Source organism: Bos indicus x Bos taurus, chromosome 21, assembly GCF_003369695.1.
Source record: "Bos indicus x Bos taurus breed Angus x Brahman F1 hybrid chromosome 21, Bos_hybrid_MaternalHap_v2.0, whole genome shotgun sequence".
Lineage (NCBI taxonomy): Eukaryota > Metazoa > Chordata > Mammalia > Artiodactyla > Bovidae > Bos > Bos indicus x Bos taurus.
Window position 1 is genome coordinate 23,468,918 of NC_040096.1, and position 18,413 is coordinate 23,487,330.

The 18,413-nt window shown below is 43.9% G+C and overlaps 1 pseudogene; it reads right to left on the reverse strand.

Annotated features, from left to right (window-relative positions):
• Positions 1-3,471: 3,471 nt before the first annotated feature.
• On the reverse strand, positions 3,472-6,556 carry LOC113879571 (annotated as a pseudogene).
• Positions 6,557-18,413: the final 11,857 nt, after the last annotated feature.

Consider the following 18,413-nt stretch of genomic DNA (forward strand, 5'->3'; position numbering starts at 1 on the left):
CCAAATGTGAGTGAGGGCTCCCCAGATTGTGATCCAGGGGGTGCTGCTGCTGCCCCCGCCCCCAGTGACTGCTGAGGGGCTGGGGGTGCAGGAAGCAAGGTGGGCGAGGAGATGGGACTGGCCCCGACAGCTGAGGTCACGGGAAAGGAGTGGAGGCAGTGACCCCGAGGCTGCACCTCCCAGACACAGAATGCTAGATCCCTTAACCTGATACCTGATCTTTGATGTGCAGACTGCCTGCTCCCTGTGTTGCAAACCTGTACATAGCCTGACTCACCCTCTGCCTCCTTGGAGCAGTTTTCTCAGAGCTACTGAGATGCTGTCTCCTGGGTTTGAAGTCCTAAGCATTCGCATCAAATAAAATAACTCTACTTTCAGGGTGTGACTATATTTTTTAGTCGACAAAACAATGCACGAGGAAGAAATCAAGATCCTAATACCTTTGTCCCTCATCTTATGTAAGCTCCTAGACTCCTTGTGGAGCGGGGGCACAGTTCTTGAGGCATGAGACTACTGCGTTCCGCACTCTGCCGGCTGAGAATTAAAGCCACCTTTCTATTTCCTCCAAACTCTGTCTCCATATTTTTCATTCAGCTTCGGTGGGCAGAGAGGCCAAGCTTTTGGCCAGCAACACACTGAAGACAAGCACAAAACTGCAGATCAACTAGACTTCAACATAGCGTTGGCAGGAGATTAAAGAAAAGGAAAGAAAAGTAATGCCTAGTTTATGCCCTCCCACCTGCTGGACTCAGGATGCTATTTGATCCCAGGAACGTGATTAGGCTTGAATTCCAGGGCTGGGCTAGTGTGGGGTCTAGACAGCCAGGCAGGATGCCCTGCATTGAGATCTGTTTCAATCCTGTACTGTCTCTGGTTTTCTCTGGCTGGGACCAGAATCCCTAGTGCAACCCACTGATGGTGGCCTGAACCTCTGGCCTTGAGGGCAAGGGTAAAGTCACCAAGTATCCAGGGCCCTGGCACTGGGGTCCCCAGTTGAAGCCTCCTTTCTGAGAGTGCAGCCTCCTAGGCACCTCAGCTGGGAGCAGTGCCCCAGGTAGGCATGAGACTTGAGGGGAGGGGTAAAGCTTTAGGGGGAAGCAGTGAGACTCAAGGCCTTTGGGGTTTGCTCAGTCACATTCCACTCAAATTTATAGTCCAGGAAGTTAACCTTCCCTAAGGCTCTGGTTGCAGGTGGAACCAGAGTTGGGCATGACAAAGTGCTGCCACCATTTGGACATTTCCTGTAACTACAACTTGCCCACTGGTGTTTACTGGCACCTGTGTGGCTGTTAAAGACCACAGCCCCCTGGAAAGGTCCTGGGGTGGGTATTGCAGAAATCAATTCCAAACATAACTGCCTTTCAAGAAGCATCTTGTAACATATAAAATTTCCTCACATCCTTTAGGAAAAAAAAAACCCAGATGGCCTCAGGACAAGATGCTCCACATCCCTAAATATTACAGGAGGAATGCCGATTAAAACGACAACAAAAAATCAAATCCCACCTGTCAGAATGGTCATCTTCACAAGTTGACAAATAATAAATGTGGGAGAGAGCTGGGAGAAGAGGGAACCTCCCTGCATAGTTAGTGGGAATGGACATTGGCAACAGTTGCTAGAAAGGACAGCTTCCCCATCCCAGAAAAAAAAAAAAAAAAAAAACTTTCCAGAAAACTAAGCCTAGGATATGGACTTCCCACACATGAACCTAAATCCTGAGAGAATCATCATTCAAAAAGACACACACACCACAGCGTTCACCGCAATGCTACTTCCAATAGCCAAGACACAGACTCAATAAAGTATCACCGACAGAGTAAATCTTAAAGAAACGTGGTACATATATACAATAGGCTGTTATTCAGATATAAAAATTGCCACTGAAATTACGAAATTAAGCCACTGGTCACCACAAGGATGGACCTTGGAGGATCATACAGTAAGTGGATTTAGCAACAGAGGAAGAAAATAGCAGATGATGTCCCTTCCAGGCAAAGTAAAAAAAAAAGAGAGAGAGAGAGAGACAGTGGAAGTAATTTACAACACAAAAGGAGACTCAGAGATTCATACACAAAGAATTGCAGGGGAAAAAAATGGAAAGGGCTAGGGATGAATTAGGAAGTCAGTACTGACGTATACACAGAAATCTGTATCTGTATTAGCTAACCCACAAGGATTATCTCCTTCCTTACTTTCTTGCGTTTATGCTCATATACAGAGAAACATTTGTCTCTAACATATACATAGAAATCTGTGGCTGTAATAGATAATCCACAAGGACTATCTCCTTCTTTTCCTTGCACATGTACAAAAAATGTGTATTTCTAATGAAGAGTCCAGAGGGACCTGATATACAGCACAGAGAAGTTTATGAACTTTGTTTAATAAAGTCTATGGCAAAAATTTTTTAAAAAAGTACAAATATGCTGTATTTATCTGTCACAAGTAAATCAATCCATTGCTCACTGAGTGATAGTTGCTCCGTCATGCCTGACTCTCTGCAACCCCATGGACTGGAGCCTGCTAGGCTCCTCTGTCCATGGAATTCTACAGGCAAGGTTCCTGGACTGGGTTGCCATTTCCTTCTCCAGGGGATCTTCCTGACCCAGGGATCCTGCATTGCCAGTCTTTACCATCTGAGCCACCAGGGAATCCTACTGCTGCTGCTGCTAAGTTGCATCAGTCGTGTCCGACTCTGTGTGACTCCACAGACGGCAGCCCAACAGGCTCCTCTGTCCCTGGGAGTCTCCAGGAAAGAATACTGGAGTGGGTTGCCATTTCCTTCTCCAATGCAGGAAAGTGAAAAGTGAAAGTGAAGTCGCTCAGTCGTGTCCAACTCTTAGCGACCCCATGGACTGTAGCCTACCAGGCTCCTCCGTCCATGGGATTCTCCAGGCAAGCGTACTGGAGTGGGGTGCCATTGCCTTCTCCCAGGAACCCTACTATTAAGAGACATTTCTAAGTATAAAGACAGTTCAACTTAAAAAGTATCAGCAGAGACATGCTTGACTTTATCTTATAATCTATAGACAATACATCAGAATATGTAATGAATCCATACACCTTTTCCAAAGGAATACCCAATACACAAGTAGCAATAAAGTTATAAATGACAGTCATCAATCAGATGAAATAATTTAGATGAAGCTTTTCTCTCTCAAAGAGATGGGGACTGGGCAAGTGGTCAGGAAGGAAATACAATGTGCTTTTAACTTTGTATGAAAAATAATGTTGCTGATAATAATGTTGTTCCACGTTGCGGAACATAGTTCTGTTTTTGGCAAATAAATCTTCTACTTCAAATTGCTGTCCAAATGCTTTATTAAAACTCTGCTTCTGGCCTTTGTTTTGGAATCTGTTACTTTTGTTGCCACCTCCTGATCGCTGTCCTCTGAAGCTTCTACTTCTTTCCTGCTGTCCCCTGACACCTTGGTTGGCCTCGCCTGTCCCCTGAAGCCTCAATGGCCTTCTCACTGTCCTCGGAAGTTGCAATATCCTTCCCGTGGACCGTCTAGCTCTGGTTGCTTCTGTGCTGGTAGAAGCTGCCAGTGCCGTGAATCATGCCACTTTTCCCGTACTTCTGTTACTGATGCAGTAGGGATATCAAAGCAAACACCCTGCTTTCCTTTGAGAAAGACCATTCCCTTCACTTTGGAATCAATATCCTCACCCAGCTGCTCTTTAAATTCTTTCCAAGCATAGCTAATGTTTGGCATTTCAGTTGAGCACCACAAGATCATAATCACAGAGCCCGCTTTGGAGTTGATCAAGGAGCGCTGGGCTACCGAGGTGGCACCGGAAATGCGGGCCAGGGCTGCTGCCAGGGCTTCTACAGCTCCCTTCTCCGAAGTCAGCTTCTCGGCTGACTGCTTGAAGTGACCAATCGCAGTGGGAGGCACAGAGTCCAGGAGCCTGATGGCATCTTTGCTAGAAGCTTTTATTACCTCTGTTGCAGAAGGAACAGCTATTTGTTAAAATTTAATTCCTGCTTTTTCAGACATTTCTCCAAAGAAGACTTACAGATGGCTAACAAACACATGAAAAGATGTTCAACATCACTCATTATCAGAGAAATGCAAATCAAAACCACAAAGAGGTACCATCTCACGCCGGTCAGAATGGCTGCTATCCAAAACTCTACAAGCAATAAATGCTGGAGAGGGTGTGGAGAAAAGGGAACCCTCTTACACTGTTGGTGGGAATGCAAACTAGTACAGCCACTATGGAGAACAGTGTGGAGATTCCTTAAAAAATTGGAAACAGAACTGCCTTATGATCCAGCAATCCCACTGCTGGGCATACATACCGAGGAAACCAGAATTGAAAGAGACACGTGTACCCCAATGTTCATTGCAGCACTGTTTATAATAGCCAGGACATGGAAGCAACCTAGATGTCCATCAGCAGATGAATGGATAAGACAGCTGTGGTACATATACACAATGGAGTATTACTCAGCCATTAAAAAGAATACATTTGAATCAGTTCTAATGAGGTGAATGAAACTGGAGCCTATTATACAGAGTGAAGTAAGCCAGAAAGAAAAACACCAATACAGTATACTAACGCATATATATGGAATTTAGAAAGATGGTAACAATAACCCTGTATGCGAGACAGCAAAAGAGACACAGATGTATAGAACAGTCTTTTGGACTCTGTGGAAGAGGGAGGGAGGGATGATTTGGGAGAAAAGCATTGAAACATGTATAATATCATATATGAAATGAATCTCCAGTCCAGGTTCGATGCATGATACAGGATGCCTGGGGCTGGTGCACTGGGATGACCCAGAGGGATGGGATGGGGAGGGAGGTGGGAGGGGGGTTCAGGATGGGGAACACATGTACAGCCGTGGCAGATTCATGTTGATGTATGGCAAAACCAATACAATATTGTAAAGTAATTAGCCTCCAATTAAAATAAATAAATTTATATTAAAAAAAAATTCCCGCTTTTTGCTCCACTTGGGCTGACTGGTATTCTTCTTTGTGCTGGTAGAAGCAGATGCAAACCCCGGTCCTCTCCACTCTACCTATTTGCCCATAATGATGAATGTAGGATTCTACATCCTTTGGTGGAGAACTCTGAACAACCAGATCAACCTTGGGGATGTCTCACCCATGTGCAGGAACATTGGTTGCAACCAAAACTCCAAAATCACCATTTCTAAAACCTCTCAGGGCGATTTCCCTCTGCTTCTGTGGAATGTCTGGTGTAATGACTGGCATCCTGTCTTACAGCCACATTCTGTGACAACTCCTGGGCTTCTTTCTTCATTTCACAAAATATGATAGTGCGCCCTTGATAACCACTGTACACTCAGACACATCTCCAGTAACTGATGTCCTCTGAGCCCAGTGGCACTTGATAGCCAGATGCTCTAGAGTTATTGCAGTTTTCTGCGTCTTTTTACCAGTCAGGTCCACTTGTTCGTATGTAGATTTCATGTATTTTGTAGCAACATTATACACCCAATTGGGGCAAGTTGCAGAAAAAAGCAGTGTTTGGGGATTGTCTTCTGAATCTTTCTTGTATGTCACACATAAAATCTCTTCCACTTGATCAGGAAAGCCCATATCCAACATCTGGTCAACTTCAGCCAGGATAACATGCTTAAGTTTGGTGAGATCTAGCTTGCCATTCTGCAGGTGGTCTTTGATATGACATTTCACCATGAAAACAAGCCGCTGCCAGGTTTGTTGTGATGTCACTGAAGTCTCTGCTTACTTGACTTGCCAGCTCCCTTGTGGAGCAAGAACCGGTACCTGAGGGGCATGACCTCTCTTCCAGTCTTGCAGTTCTCCAAGAAGTTTCTCAACCAAAGGGATAGCAAAAGAGAATGTCTTTGCAGTTCCTGTCTGCGCCTGTGCAATCAAATCCTTCCCACTATAGACACAGTGAAACATCTTTGCTTGTATAGGAAACAGGAAGGTCACCCCATGGGCTTTGGGAAGTTGAATAGTTTCTTCAGATACGGGAAAATTAGAGAAAGCTTCTTCTTTTTGCTCCACAGTCATTCCCTGCTCTAACTCACTGTTTTCTTCACTGGCAGCTTCCTTGGAGTTGGAGTCAGGTCCAGAATCAGGGAATCCATTCTTGAGGTTGGGGCTTTTCTCTCGAATTTCTCCATTTATTTCTTTTTCTTCCTTCCTATTTTTGGGCTTGGGTGCACCCAATTCTTCCTCAGAAGGCTCTTCATTTTTTATAACTTTTTGGTTTTAAGAGAAACAATTGTATTTTCACAGGCCTCCTTTGAATTTTTTTGAACTTTGGTTTTAGGAGAAATAATGTCATCTTAGGATGGCTCCTCTTTCTTTTTTGACTTTTAGATTTAGGAGAATTCACATCAACCTCAGAAGGTTCTGCTTTCTTTTTAACCTTTTTAGCTTTGGGAGAAATTATTTCTTACTTTTCTTCTGCTTCCCTTTTAGTCTTACTAGATTTTGGCTTCTCTTTTTTACCTTTCTTCTCATTTTGCTTTTGCGGCGTCTCCACTCCTGCCACGGCTGCGTCTGACTCCAAATCTGCGTCACTAAGAAGTTTCCCTGGCATCACTCACACAAGCTGTGTAGGCCAACCAGTCTCAGTTGCTCACTGAGGACAAGCACAAAACTGCAAATTGACTAGACTTCAACATAGCACTGACATGAGACAAAAGGAAAGAAATACAATGTTAGTTTATGCCCTCCGACCTCTGTGACTTGCTATCCCCTCCCTGGACCCTGAGTAGACTCAGTCCCAGGGCTGCACTGGGGTGGGGCCGACACAGCCGCGCAGGGCACCCTGCACTGAGGCTCCTCTTAAGCCTGTACTGTCTGGTTTTCTCTGGCTGGAGCCAGACTCCCTAGTGAACCCCAGAAATGGTGGCCTGACTCTGGATACAGGGGAAAGTCACCAAGTATCCAGCTCTCCGGTGCTGGGGTCCCCAGCTGAAGTCTCCTTCCTGAGTGTGCAGCCTCCTAGGCACCTCAGCAGGGAGTGGTACCCAAGGTAGGCATGAGCCTGGAGGGGAGGAGTGAAGCTTTAGGGAGAAGAAGTAGGGAGACTGAAGTCCTTGGGTGTTTGCTCAGGCACACCCCACCGTAATTCACAGCCCAGGAAGCCCACTTTCCCTAAGGCTCTGGGCGCAGGTGCAACCAGTTGAACGTGAAGAAGTGCTGCCGCCTTGTGGACATTTCCTATAACTACACTTGTCCACCAGTGCTGACTGGCACCTCCAATTCAAACGGCCTGTGGGGCAGTTAATGACAGCTGCCCTCAGAAAAGGCCCTGAGGCAGGTATTGCAGAAATGAACACCAAACACAACCTATGTTCAAGAAGCCAATTTCAAAGGTCAATCTTCCTCACATCCTTTAAGGAAAGAAAGAAAGAAAAGAGAGAAAAAGAACCCAGACGGCCACAGGCCAAGATGCTCAGCATCCCGAAGTATTACAGGGTGACGCTGATCAAAATGACAACAAGCAATCAAATCCCACTGGACAGAATGGCATCCTAACTGTCTGCAAACACTGCATGGAGGAGAGAGCCGGGGGATGACGGAACCTCCCCTCACATTCCCTGGGAACAGACATTGGCAAGTCTCTTGAAGGGACAGCCTGCACAGGGCAGAACACACAGGTCAAGAGAACTAAAGCTAGGATTCTAATACCCACACCTGGGCCTACATTACTAGGATTCTAATACCCACACCTGGGCCTACATTACTAGGATTCTAATACCCACACCTGGGCCTGTATTACAAAAAAAATCACCGTTCAAAATGACACATGAACCCCAACCTTCACTGCAGTGGTACCTCCAACTGCCAAGACACAGACACAAGAATAGGTCCACTGACGAATTAAATCTTAAGGAAATGTTGTACATATATACAAGGGGCTATTACTCAGACTTCAAATATCGCCAATAAAATTATGAAATTAAGCCAATGGTCCCCACAAGCATGGACCTTGGAGGAAAATACACTAAGTGAAGTCAGCACCAGAAGAAGATAGAAGAATAGCAGATGATGTCCCTGGAAGGCGAAATTGAACAAAAGAGTTACAGAGGAAATAATTTGCATCATAAAATGAGACTGAGATTAAAACACAAATATTATAAAAAAAAAAAAAGAGAGAGAGAGAGAAAGTTCCAGGGATGAATTAGGAGGTTGTTACTACTGTATACACAGAAATCTGTATCTGTAATAGATTATGCACAAGAATTATCTCCTTCCTTCCTTCCACATATGTGCTGAAATGTGTATCTCTAACATTGTTGTTGTTTGGTCGCTAAGTCTTGTCAGAAAATTTGCAAACTCCTTGAATGGTAGCCTGCCAGGTTCCTCTGCCCATGGCATTACCCAGGCAAGTATACTGGAATGGGTTGTTATTTCCTTCTCCAGGGTTTCTAATATACCCGCAGAAATATGTCTTGGTATTAGCTAAGCAACAAGGATTATTTTCCACCTTCCATCCTTCCTTCTGTGCATGTATCTAGAGAAATATTTATCTCTATCATATACCAAGAAATCTGTAGCTGTAATAGAACACCCACAAGGACTATCTCCTTCCTTCGTTTCTTGCACATGTACAAGGAAACTATACCTCTAATAAATGTTCCACAGGGATCTGATGTTCAGCACAGAGTACTTTATTCGACCTTGTTCAATAAACTGTGTGGCAAAATAATCAGTAAAAAGTACTAAAGCCCATAATATATGTGTCATAGCTGAATCAGTCCATTGTACACTGTGGACAAAGACAAAGCTGAAAATAGCCTGGACTTCACCATAGCATCAGCATGAAATAAAGGAAAGAAAAGTAATGTCTAGTTTATTTCCTCCAATCTGTTTGACTTAGGATGTTATCTGAATCTTGGTAGCTGAATAGGCTTAAACCAGGGATGGACGTGGGTGGTATTGAGATAGCCGAGCTGGGACCAGTATCCTTAGTGAACTGAAATCCTGATGGCCCGACCCTCTGACTTGGAGGAACACAGAAAATTGCCCAGATTGCAGGTTTCCCCGTGCTGGGGTCTCCAGCTCAAGACTCCTTCTTGAGAGTGCAGCCTCCTAGGCACCCCAGCAGGGAGCACTGCCCAAGTTAAGCATGAGGCTAGAGGGGAGGGGTGAAACTTCAGGGCGGAAGAGGTGGTGAGATAGAAGGGCTTGGGTGTTTGCTCAGGCACACTCCACTCTAATTCACAGCCCAGGAAGTCGACTTTCCTTAAGGCTCTGGTGGCAGGTGGAACCTGAGTTGAGCATGAAGAAGTGCTGCCGCCTTGTGGACATTTCCTGTAAGAACAACTTGCCCACCAGTGCTGACTGGCACCTGCAATTAGGAAGGCCTATGGGGCTGTTAAAGGTCCTGCGGCAGGTATTAGAGATAAATTCCAAATACAATCGACTTTCAAGAAATCAATTTTAAAGGTCAATTTTCCTCATACCCCTTAAGGAAAGAAAAAAAGAACCCAAACAACCACAGGCAAGATGTTCATCATCCTGAATCATTATAGGAGTGATGCCGATCAAAACGACAACAAGAAATCAACAAGAAATCAAATCCCATCGGACATCGGACAGTTAGAATGGCCATCCTAACTGTCTGCAAACAGTACATGGAGGAGAGAGCTGGGAGATGATGAAATCCCCCTTCGTGTTGCCTGCGAACAGACGCTGGCAAGAGCCCTTTGAAGGGACAGCCTGCACAGGCCAGAACAAAATAGTCAAGACAACTAAAGCTAGAATTCTAATACTCACACCTGGGCCTATAGAAAAACCTTCATTCAAAATTACACATGCACCTCAACTTTCACTGTAGTGGTACCTCCAACTGCCAAGACATAGACCCAAGAAAAAGTCCACTGACAGATAAAATCTTAAAGAAATGTGGTACATATACACAAGGGCCTATTACTCAGACTTCAAATATCGCCACTGAAATTATGCCAGTGGTCCCCACAAGCATGGACCTTGGAGGAAAATACACTAAGCGAAGTCAGCAACAGAGGAAGAAAATAGCAGATGATGTCCCTGGAGGGAAAAATTGAAAAAAAGACATACAGAGGAAGTAATTTACAACTTAAAAGAGACTTAAAAAGAATTGTTAAAAAAAGAAGAAAAGAAAGTGCCAGGTACATATTAGGAGATTACTACTACCTTATACACAGAAATCTGTATCTATAATAGATAATCCACAAGGACCTGATTTTCAGCACAGGAATTCTATTCAACCTTGTTCAATAACGATAAAAAGAACAGATACGCTGTGTGTGTGTGTGTGTGTGTATATATATATATATATATGTGTCTTAACTGAATCAGTTAATCACAAAACTGCAAATTGACTATACTTCAACAATAGCATTGGCATGAGATTAAAGAAAAGAAAAAGAAAAGTAATGCTTATTATATCCCCTCCGACCTCGCTTACTTGCGCTGCTATCCCCTCCCTGGACCCTGAGTAGACTAGAGTCCCAGGGCCGCACTGGGGTGGGGTTGAGACAGCCAGGCAGGGTCCGCTTCATAGAGATGCCTCTTAACCTGTACAGTCTGTTTTTTTTCTGGCTGGGACAAGCATCCCTATTGCACCCAACGATGGTGGCATAGTCCGCTGGCCTCGAGGATACAGGGTAAAGCTACCAAGAATCCAGGGCCCTGGCGCTGGCGTCCCCTGCTGAAGCCTCCTTCCTGAGAGTGCAGCCTCCCAGGCACTTCAGCAGGGAGCGGTGCCCCAGGTAGGCATGAATCTTGAGGGGAGGGGTAAAACTTTACGGGGAAGAAGTAGTGAGACTCAAGCACTTGGGTGTTTTTCTCAGACATATGCCACTCTAGTTCACTGGGCCAGGAAGCCCGCCTTCCCTAAGGCTCTGGTCGCAGATGGAACAGAGTTGGGCATGAAAAAAAGTGCTGCCGCCTTGTGGACATTCCTTATAACTACAACTCAATCTTTTGTGCTTACTGGCACCTCCAATTCACAAGGTCTGTGGGGCTGTTAGTGACAGCTGCCCGCAGGAAAGGTCCTGGGACGGTTATCGAAGAAATAAATTCCAAACACAATGAACTTTCAAGAAGCCAACTGCAACAGGTAAGTTTTTCTCACATCCCCAAAATCCCCAAATGGCCACAGGACAAGATGCTCAACATTCCCAATTATTGCAGGAGGAATGCCAATCTAAAAGACAACAAGAAGTCAATTCTCACCTGTCAGAATGGTCATCCTCACAAATCTACAAACAACAAATGCGGGAGAGAGCCAGGCAGAGAGGAAACCCCCCTATATGGTCAGTGTGAATGGACACTGGAAACAGCCCCTAGAAAGGACAGTCTCCTCAGGCCAGAAACTAAAGCTTCAAAAGGGCTCAGCCCATGGTCTGACATACCCACACCTGGGCCTGTATCCTGAGAAAACCGTCAGTGAAAAATACACAGGCACTCCATCATTCACTACAGCACTGCTTCCTAGAGCCAAGACACAGAACCAGCAAGATGCCACCCGATGGATTAAAGGTTAAAGAAGATGTGTACATATATACAATGGACTGTTACAGTCATGAAAAATGGCCACTGAAATTGTGCCACTAATTGTCACAAGGATTGACCTTGGAGGGTCATCAGATCAGATCAGATCAGATCAGTCACTCAGTCGTGTCCGACTCTTTGCGACCCCACGAATCGCAGCACGCCAGGCCTTCCTGTCCATCACCAACTCCCGGAGTTCACTCAGACTCACGTCCATCGAGTCAGTGATGCCATCCAGCCATCTCATCCTCTGTCGTCCCCTTCTCCTCCTGCCCCCAATCCCTCCCAGCATCAGAGTCTTTTCTAATGAGTCAACTGTTCGCATGAGGTGGCCAAAGTACTGGAGTTTCAGCTTTAGCATCATTCCTTCCAAAGAAATCCCAGGGCTGATCTGCTTCATAGACTGAGTGAAATCAGTTGGATGGAGAAAGACAATTTTGCCTTATAGGCAAAATACAAAAAGAGATACAATGGAACAAATTTACAACAAAATAGTGACTCTGAGAATTCAAACACAAGTACAAGTTCCCTAGAAAAAGTGAAAGAGCAAGGATGAATTAGGATGTCAGGGCTAAGATATACACAGAAATCTGTATCTATAATAGATAATCCAGAAGGTTATCTCTTTCCTTCCTTCCAAATATACACAGAAATATATATCTCTCTAGATACTCAGGAAGGACCTGATGGTCAGCACAGGGTACTTTACTCGACCTTCTGCAATAACCTCTATAGCAACAGGATCCAAAAAAGAACAGATATGCTGTATGTATATGTCATAAGTGAATCAGGTGGCTATAATCTGAAGTCAAGCACAAAACCGCAAATTGACTATACTCCAAGACAGCACAGGCCTGAGAGTAAAGAAAAGGAATAGAAAAGCAGTGCCTAGTTTATCCCCCACGACTTCCCTGAGTTGGGCTGCTCTCCCATTCCAGAAGCCTGAGCAGGCTTGAGTCTCATGTCTGGACTGGGCTGGAGTCGAGGCAGCTGGGTCGAGATGACCAAAATTTTAATAGAGACATGTAACCTGCGATTTCGGCCCCACTAGGTACAACATCCAAGACAGGAAAGCAAGCTAGTTGTAGAAGTACAGACGAATGGATACAGACAATGGGATCCATGTACACAACGGAATATTTCTCAACCATAAAGAAGTAGGAAATAATGCCAAGTCCAGCTTCAGGAAAGAAAGTATAGAGATGATCATTCCAAGTGAAGTGAGGGAGACAAGGAAAGACAAGTATCATATGATATCATTTCTAGGTATAAACTAAAGAGGGATACAAAAGAGCTTATTGCCTGGAGACACAGGCTCCCAGACTTAGAAAAGAAACTTCCGGTCACCAGATATAAAGATGTGGGGCATGGAGAAATGAGCTGCTTCAGACTAAGATATGCACACTACTACTGGTAAAGTAAGAGACCAGGACCCACGTGTAACACAAGGAAACTTACTCCACACTCTGTATTAATCTATGAGGGGGAAAAAAACCAACAAATCATATGTACATCTATGTAAAAGTGAAACAATTTGTGGTAGAAGGAAAAGGAAAAACCAAAACACCCACAAGATTGTAATTCACTGTACTGTGTGTGCGCTTAGTCGCCCAGTCGTGTCTGACTCTTTGCGACCCCATGGACTGTAGCCCACCAGGTTCCTCTGTCCATGGGATTCTCCAGGCAAGAATACTGGAGTGGGTTGCCATGCTCTCCTTCAGGGGATGTTTCCAACCCACAGTTCAAATGATGGGATGAAAACAGACAAAATGAAAAAGAAATTCTGACTCTATTTCCCTCAGGAAATACTGAGCTGGGCTGGTGTCACATCCCTGGAGCCTGACTGGTTTGGGTCCCAGGGCTGGAGTGTCCTGGGGCTGAGGGAGCTGGGAGCATGTAGCAGGCAGTGTGTCTCAAAATGGACCTGGGGTGCCTGTTGCCTCTGGAGAGCCCCCAACCTCCAGAGAAGGCAGGAGAAATTAAGAGATTGGAATTAACATATACATATTAATATATATCAAAGAGATAATTTAAAGTACTCACTGAATAGCACAGGAAAGTTTATTGAACACACTATAATTACCTATATGCGAAAAAGAACCCTAAAGGGAATAGATAAATGTTTATGTGTACCTGAATCGAGTTCCTGTAACCTGAAACAAACACAACATCAGAAATCCACTGTATTCCGATAGAAAATAACGAGGAATTTACAGACCACCCGCTCCTGCCCCCAGACAAAAAGAGAATGCGGCATGAAGTACTGCTGCCACCTTGTGGCCATTTCCTGTAATAACACCATGCAGAGCTGTGCTGCTGGGAATTTAACATTCACAAGGATTCTGGGGCTGTAAGTAAAAAACACTTGCCCTCCAGAAATGTCCTTTGTCATCGAAAGAGACAGGCGTTAAAAAAGCCAATTTCAAGATGTAAGTTTAAATCACACGTTTTTTAAAAAATCACATGAAAAGATTTCAACATCACTAAACATTAGAGAAATGCAATTCTAAACTACAATGAAGTATCACATCACACCAGGAGGAATGGCCGTTGCCAGACACTCTGCAAACAATTAGTGCACAGAGGGTGTGCAGACAAGGGAACCCTCCTCCACGGATGCTTGGGATGGAAATGGGGAACACCCACTTGGGAGGACACCGTGAGGATTCCTTCAACCATGAAAATGAGAATGAAGTTAGAAAGCATCCTAACACCAATCACAAAATAAACACCAGAGAGCATAAATATCTAAATGTAATGATGGACACTATGAAATCCTTGAGAAAATTATAAACAGGACACAATCTGACATAAAACGCAGCAAGTTCTTTATGGGTCCATCTCCTAGAATAATGAAAAATAAACCACAAATCAGAAAGTGGGACTGAATTAACCTTAAAAGCATTTGCATACCTAAAGGAAATCCTCAAGGAAAGGCAAGGATAATCCTCAAAATCAGTTCAGTTCAGTTGCTCAGTCATGTTTGACTCTTTGCGACCCCATGGACTGTAGCATGCCAGGCCTCCCCATTCATCACCAACTCCTGGAGCTTACTCAAACTCATGTCCATCGAGTCGGTGATGCCATCCAACTATCTCATCCTCTGTTGTCCCCTTCTCTTCCCGCCTTCAATCTTTCCCAGCATCAGGGTCTTTTCAAATGAGTCAGTTCTTTGCATCAGGTGGTCAAAGTATTGGAGTTTCAGCTTCAGCATCAGTCCTTCCAATGAACACTCGGGACTGATCTCCTTTAGAATGGATTGGTTGGATCTCCTTGCAGTCCAAGGGACTCTCAAGAGTCTTCTCCAACACCACAGTTCAAAAGCATCAATTCTTCAGTGCTAAGCTTTCTTTATAGTCCAACTCTCACATCCATACATGACCACTGAAAAACCATAGCTTTGATCAGAGAGACTTTGTCGGCAAAGTAATGTCTCTGCTTTTTAATATGCTGTCTTGGTTGGTCATAGCTTTACTTCCAAGGAGCAAGCATCTTTTAATTTATTTCATGGCTGCAGTCACATCACATCTGCAGTGATTTTGGAGCTCCTCAAAATAAAGTCTCTCACTGTTTCCATTGTTTCCCCCAAGTATTTGCCATGAAGTGATGGGACCAGATGCCATGATCTTAGTTTTCTGAATGTTGAGTTTTAAGCCAACTTTTTCACTCTCCTCTTTCACTTTCATCAAGAGGCTCTTTAGTTCTTCACTTTCTGCCATAAGGGTGGTATCATCTGCATATCTGAGGTTATTGATATTTCTCCCAGGAATCTTGATTCCAGCCTGTGCTTCATCCAGCCCAGTGTTTCTCATGGTGTACTCTGCAAAAAAGTTAAATAAGCAGGGTGATGTACTCTTTTCCCAATTTGGAACCAGTCTGTTGTTCCATGCCCAGTTCTAACTGTTGCTTCTTGACCTGCATACAGATTTCTCAGGAGCCAGGTCAAGTGGTCTGGTATTCCCTTCTCTTTAAGGATTTTCCACAGTTTGTTGTGATCCACACAGTCAAAGGCTTTGGCATAGTCAATAAAGCAGAAATAGATGTTTTTTCTGGAACTCTCTTGCTTTTTCCATGATCCAGCAGATGTTGGCAATTTGATCTCTGGTTCCTCTGCCTTTTAAATCCAGCTGGAACATCTGAAAGTTCACGGTTCACGTATTGCTGAAGCCTGGCTTGGAGAATTTTAAGCATCACTTTGCTAGCGTGTGAGATGAGTGCCATTGTGCAATAGTTTGAGCATTCTTTGGCATTGCCTTTCTTTGGGATTGGAATGAAAACTGACCTTTTCCAGTCCTGTGGCCACTGCTGAGTTTTCCAAATTTGCTTACATATTGAGTGCAGCACTTTCACAGCATCATCTTTTAGGATTTGAAATAGCTCAACTGGAATTCCATCACCTCCACTAGCTTTGTTCATAGTGATGCTTCCTAAGGCCCACCTGACTTGGCATTCCAGGATGTCTGGCTCTAGATGAGTGATCACACCATCATGATTATCTGGGTCATGAAGATCTTTTTGTATAGTTCTTCTGTGTATTCTTGCCACCTCTTAATATCTTCTGCTTCTGTTAGGTCCATACCATTTCTGTCCTTTATCAAGCCCATCTTTGCATGAAATGTTCCCGTGGTAGCTCTAATTTTCTTGAAGAGATCTCTAGTCTTTCCCATTCTATTGTTTTCCTCTATTTCTTTGCATTGATCACTGAGGAATGCTTTCTTCTCTCTCCTTGCTATTCTTTGGAACTCTGCATTCAAATGGGTATATCTTTCCTTTCTCCTTTGCCTTTCACTTCTCTCCTTTTCTCAGCTATTTATAAGGCCCCCTCAGGCAATCATTTTGCCTTTTTGCATTTCTTTTTCTTGGCAATGGTCTTGATCACTGCCTCCTGTACAGTGTCACAAACCTCCGTCCATAGTTCTTCAGGCACTCTGTCTATCAGATCTAATCCCTTGAATCTATTTGTCATTTCCACTGTATAATCATAAGGGATTTGATTTAGGTCATACCTGTATGGTCTAGTGGTTTTCCCTACTTTCTTCAATTTAAGTCTGAATGCATGCATTGGAGAAGGAAATGGCAACCCACTCCAGTGTTCTTGCCTGGAGAATCCCAGGGACGGGGAGCCTGGTGGACTTCCATCTATGCGGTCGCACGGAGCCGGACACGACTGAAGCAACTTAGCAGCAACTTAGCAGTAGCACTAAGGAGTTCATGATCTGAGCCACAGTCAGCTCCCAGTCTTGTTTTTGCTGACTGTATAGTGCTTCTCCATCTTTGGCTGCAAAGAATATAATCAATCTAATGTTGATATTGACCATTTGGTGATGTCCATGTGTAGAGTCTCCTCTTGTGTTGTTGGAAGAGGGTGTTTGCTATGACCTGGGTGTTCTTTTGGCAAAATTCTGTTAGCTTTTGACCTGTTTCATTTTGTACTCCAAGCCCAAACTTGCCTGTTACTCCTAGTATCTGTGGACTTCCTACTTTTTCATTCCAGTCCCCTATAATGAAAAGAACATCTTTTTTGGGTGTTAGTTCTAGAAAGTCTTGTAGGTCTTCATAGGAACATTCAACTTCAGCTTTTTCAGCATTACCAGTCAGGGCATAGACTTGGATTACTGTGATATTGAATGATCTGTCTTGGAAACAAACAAATTATTCTGCTATTTTTGAGATCAGGAATAAATATTTGAAATAGGAAAAAATATTTGCCAAGGAAGATACCCAGAAGGGATTCATCTCCAAAACACAGGAACAGCTTGTGCAACTTAATATCAATAATACGTACAACCAAGAACAAAATGGGGCAAAGATTGAAATGGTTAATTCTCTCAGGAAGGTCTATAGATTGCACTTAGGCACATGAAACTATTCTCAGCATCACTAATTATTAGAAAAATGCAAATCAAAGTCCAAGGAGCTAAGCACTCACATTGGTCAGAATGGTCACCTTAAAACATCTTAAAGAATAAATGCTAGGACTTCCCTGGTTTGGAACCATGGTCTCAGAAGATTCCACATCAGTGTGGCCCCTAAGCCCACATGTGCCACAGCTGCTGAGCCTGCGCTCTAGAGCCCCTGAGCTACAACTTCTGAGGCCTCCCACTGCAGCTTCTGGAGCCTGGTGCTCTAGAGCCCGCGTTCTGCAACCAGAAGCCACCACAGTGAGAAGCCTCATTCTGACAGTGAAACTAGAGAGTAGTCCCCGCTCACTGCAGATAGAGAGAGCTGGATTTCTGCAACCAAGGCCCAGTGCAACCAAGGACAAAAGAATAAGTAAAATTATTTAGAAACGAATAAATGCTGGAGAGGGTGTAGAGACAAGGAAACTCTCCTGCACTATTGATCGTAATGTACATAGGTTCATCCAGTAGGGAGAACAGTATGGAAGTTCATTTGAAAAATAACACAGAAGTATTTTAGGACCCAAGAATCCCATGCATGGGCATAAATCCAGAGAAAATAAAAAAATTTGAAAGACACTCCTGCAATCATGGCCAAAGATGCAACAACCAAGTCTGGGAAGCAAGCTAATTGCAGAAATTTCAGATGAATGGATACACAATGGGGTACATATACACAATGGAATATTTCTCAACCATAAAGAAGTAGGAAATAATGCCAAGTCCAGTCACAGAAAAGAAAGTTGAGATGATTATTTGAAGTGAAGTAAGGGAGACAGGGACGGACAAGCATCATATGATATCACTTCTAGATATAATCTAAACTGGATGAAAATGAACTTCTTTCTTAAAGAGACACAGCCTCAGACTTAGAAAAGAAACAACTGCTCTCCAACATAGAAGGCTATGGATGAGGGAGAAACGAGCTGCTTCAAACTTGTATATGCACACTACTATTTATAAAGTCACCAGGACCTTCTGTGTAACTCAGGTAAACATATGCAACAC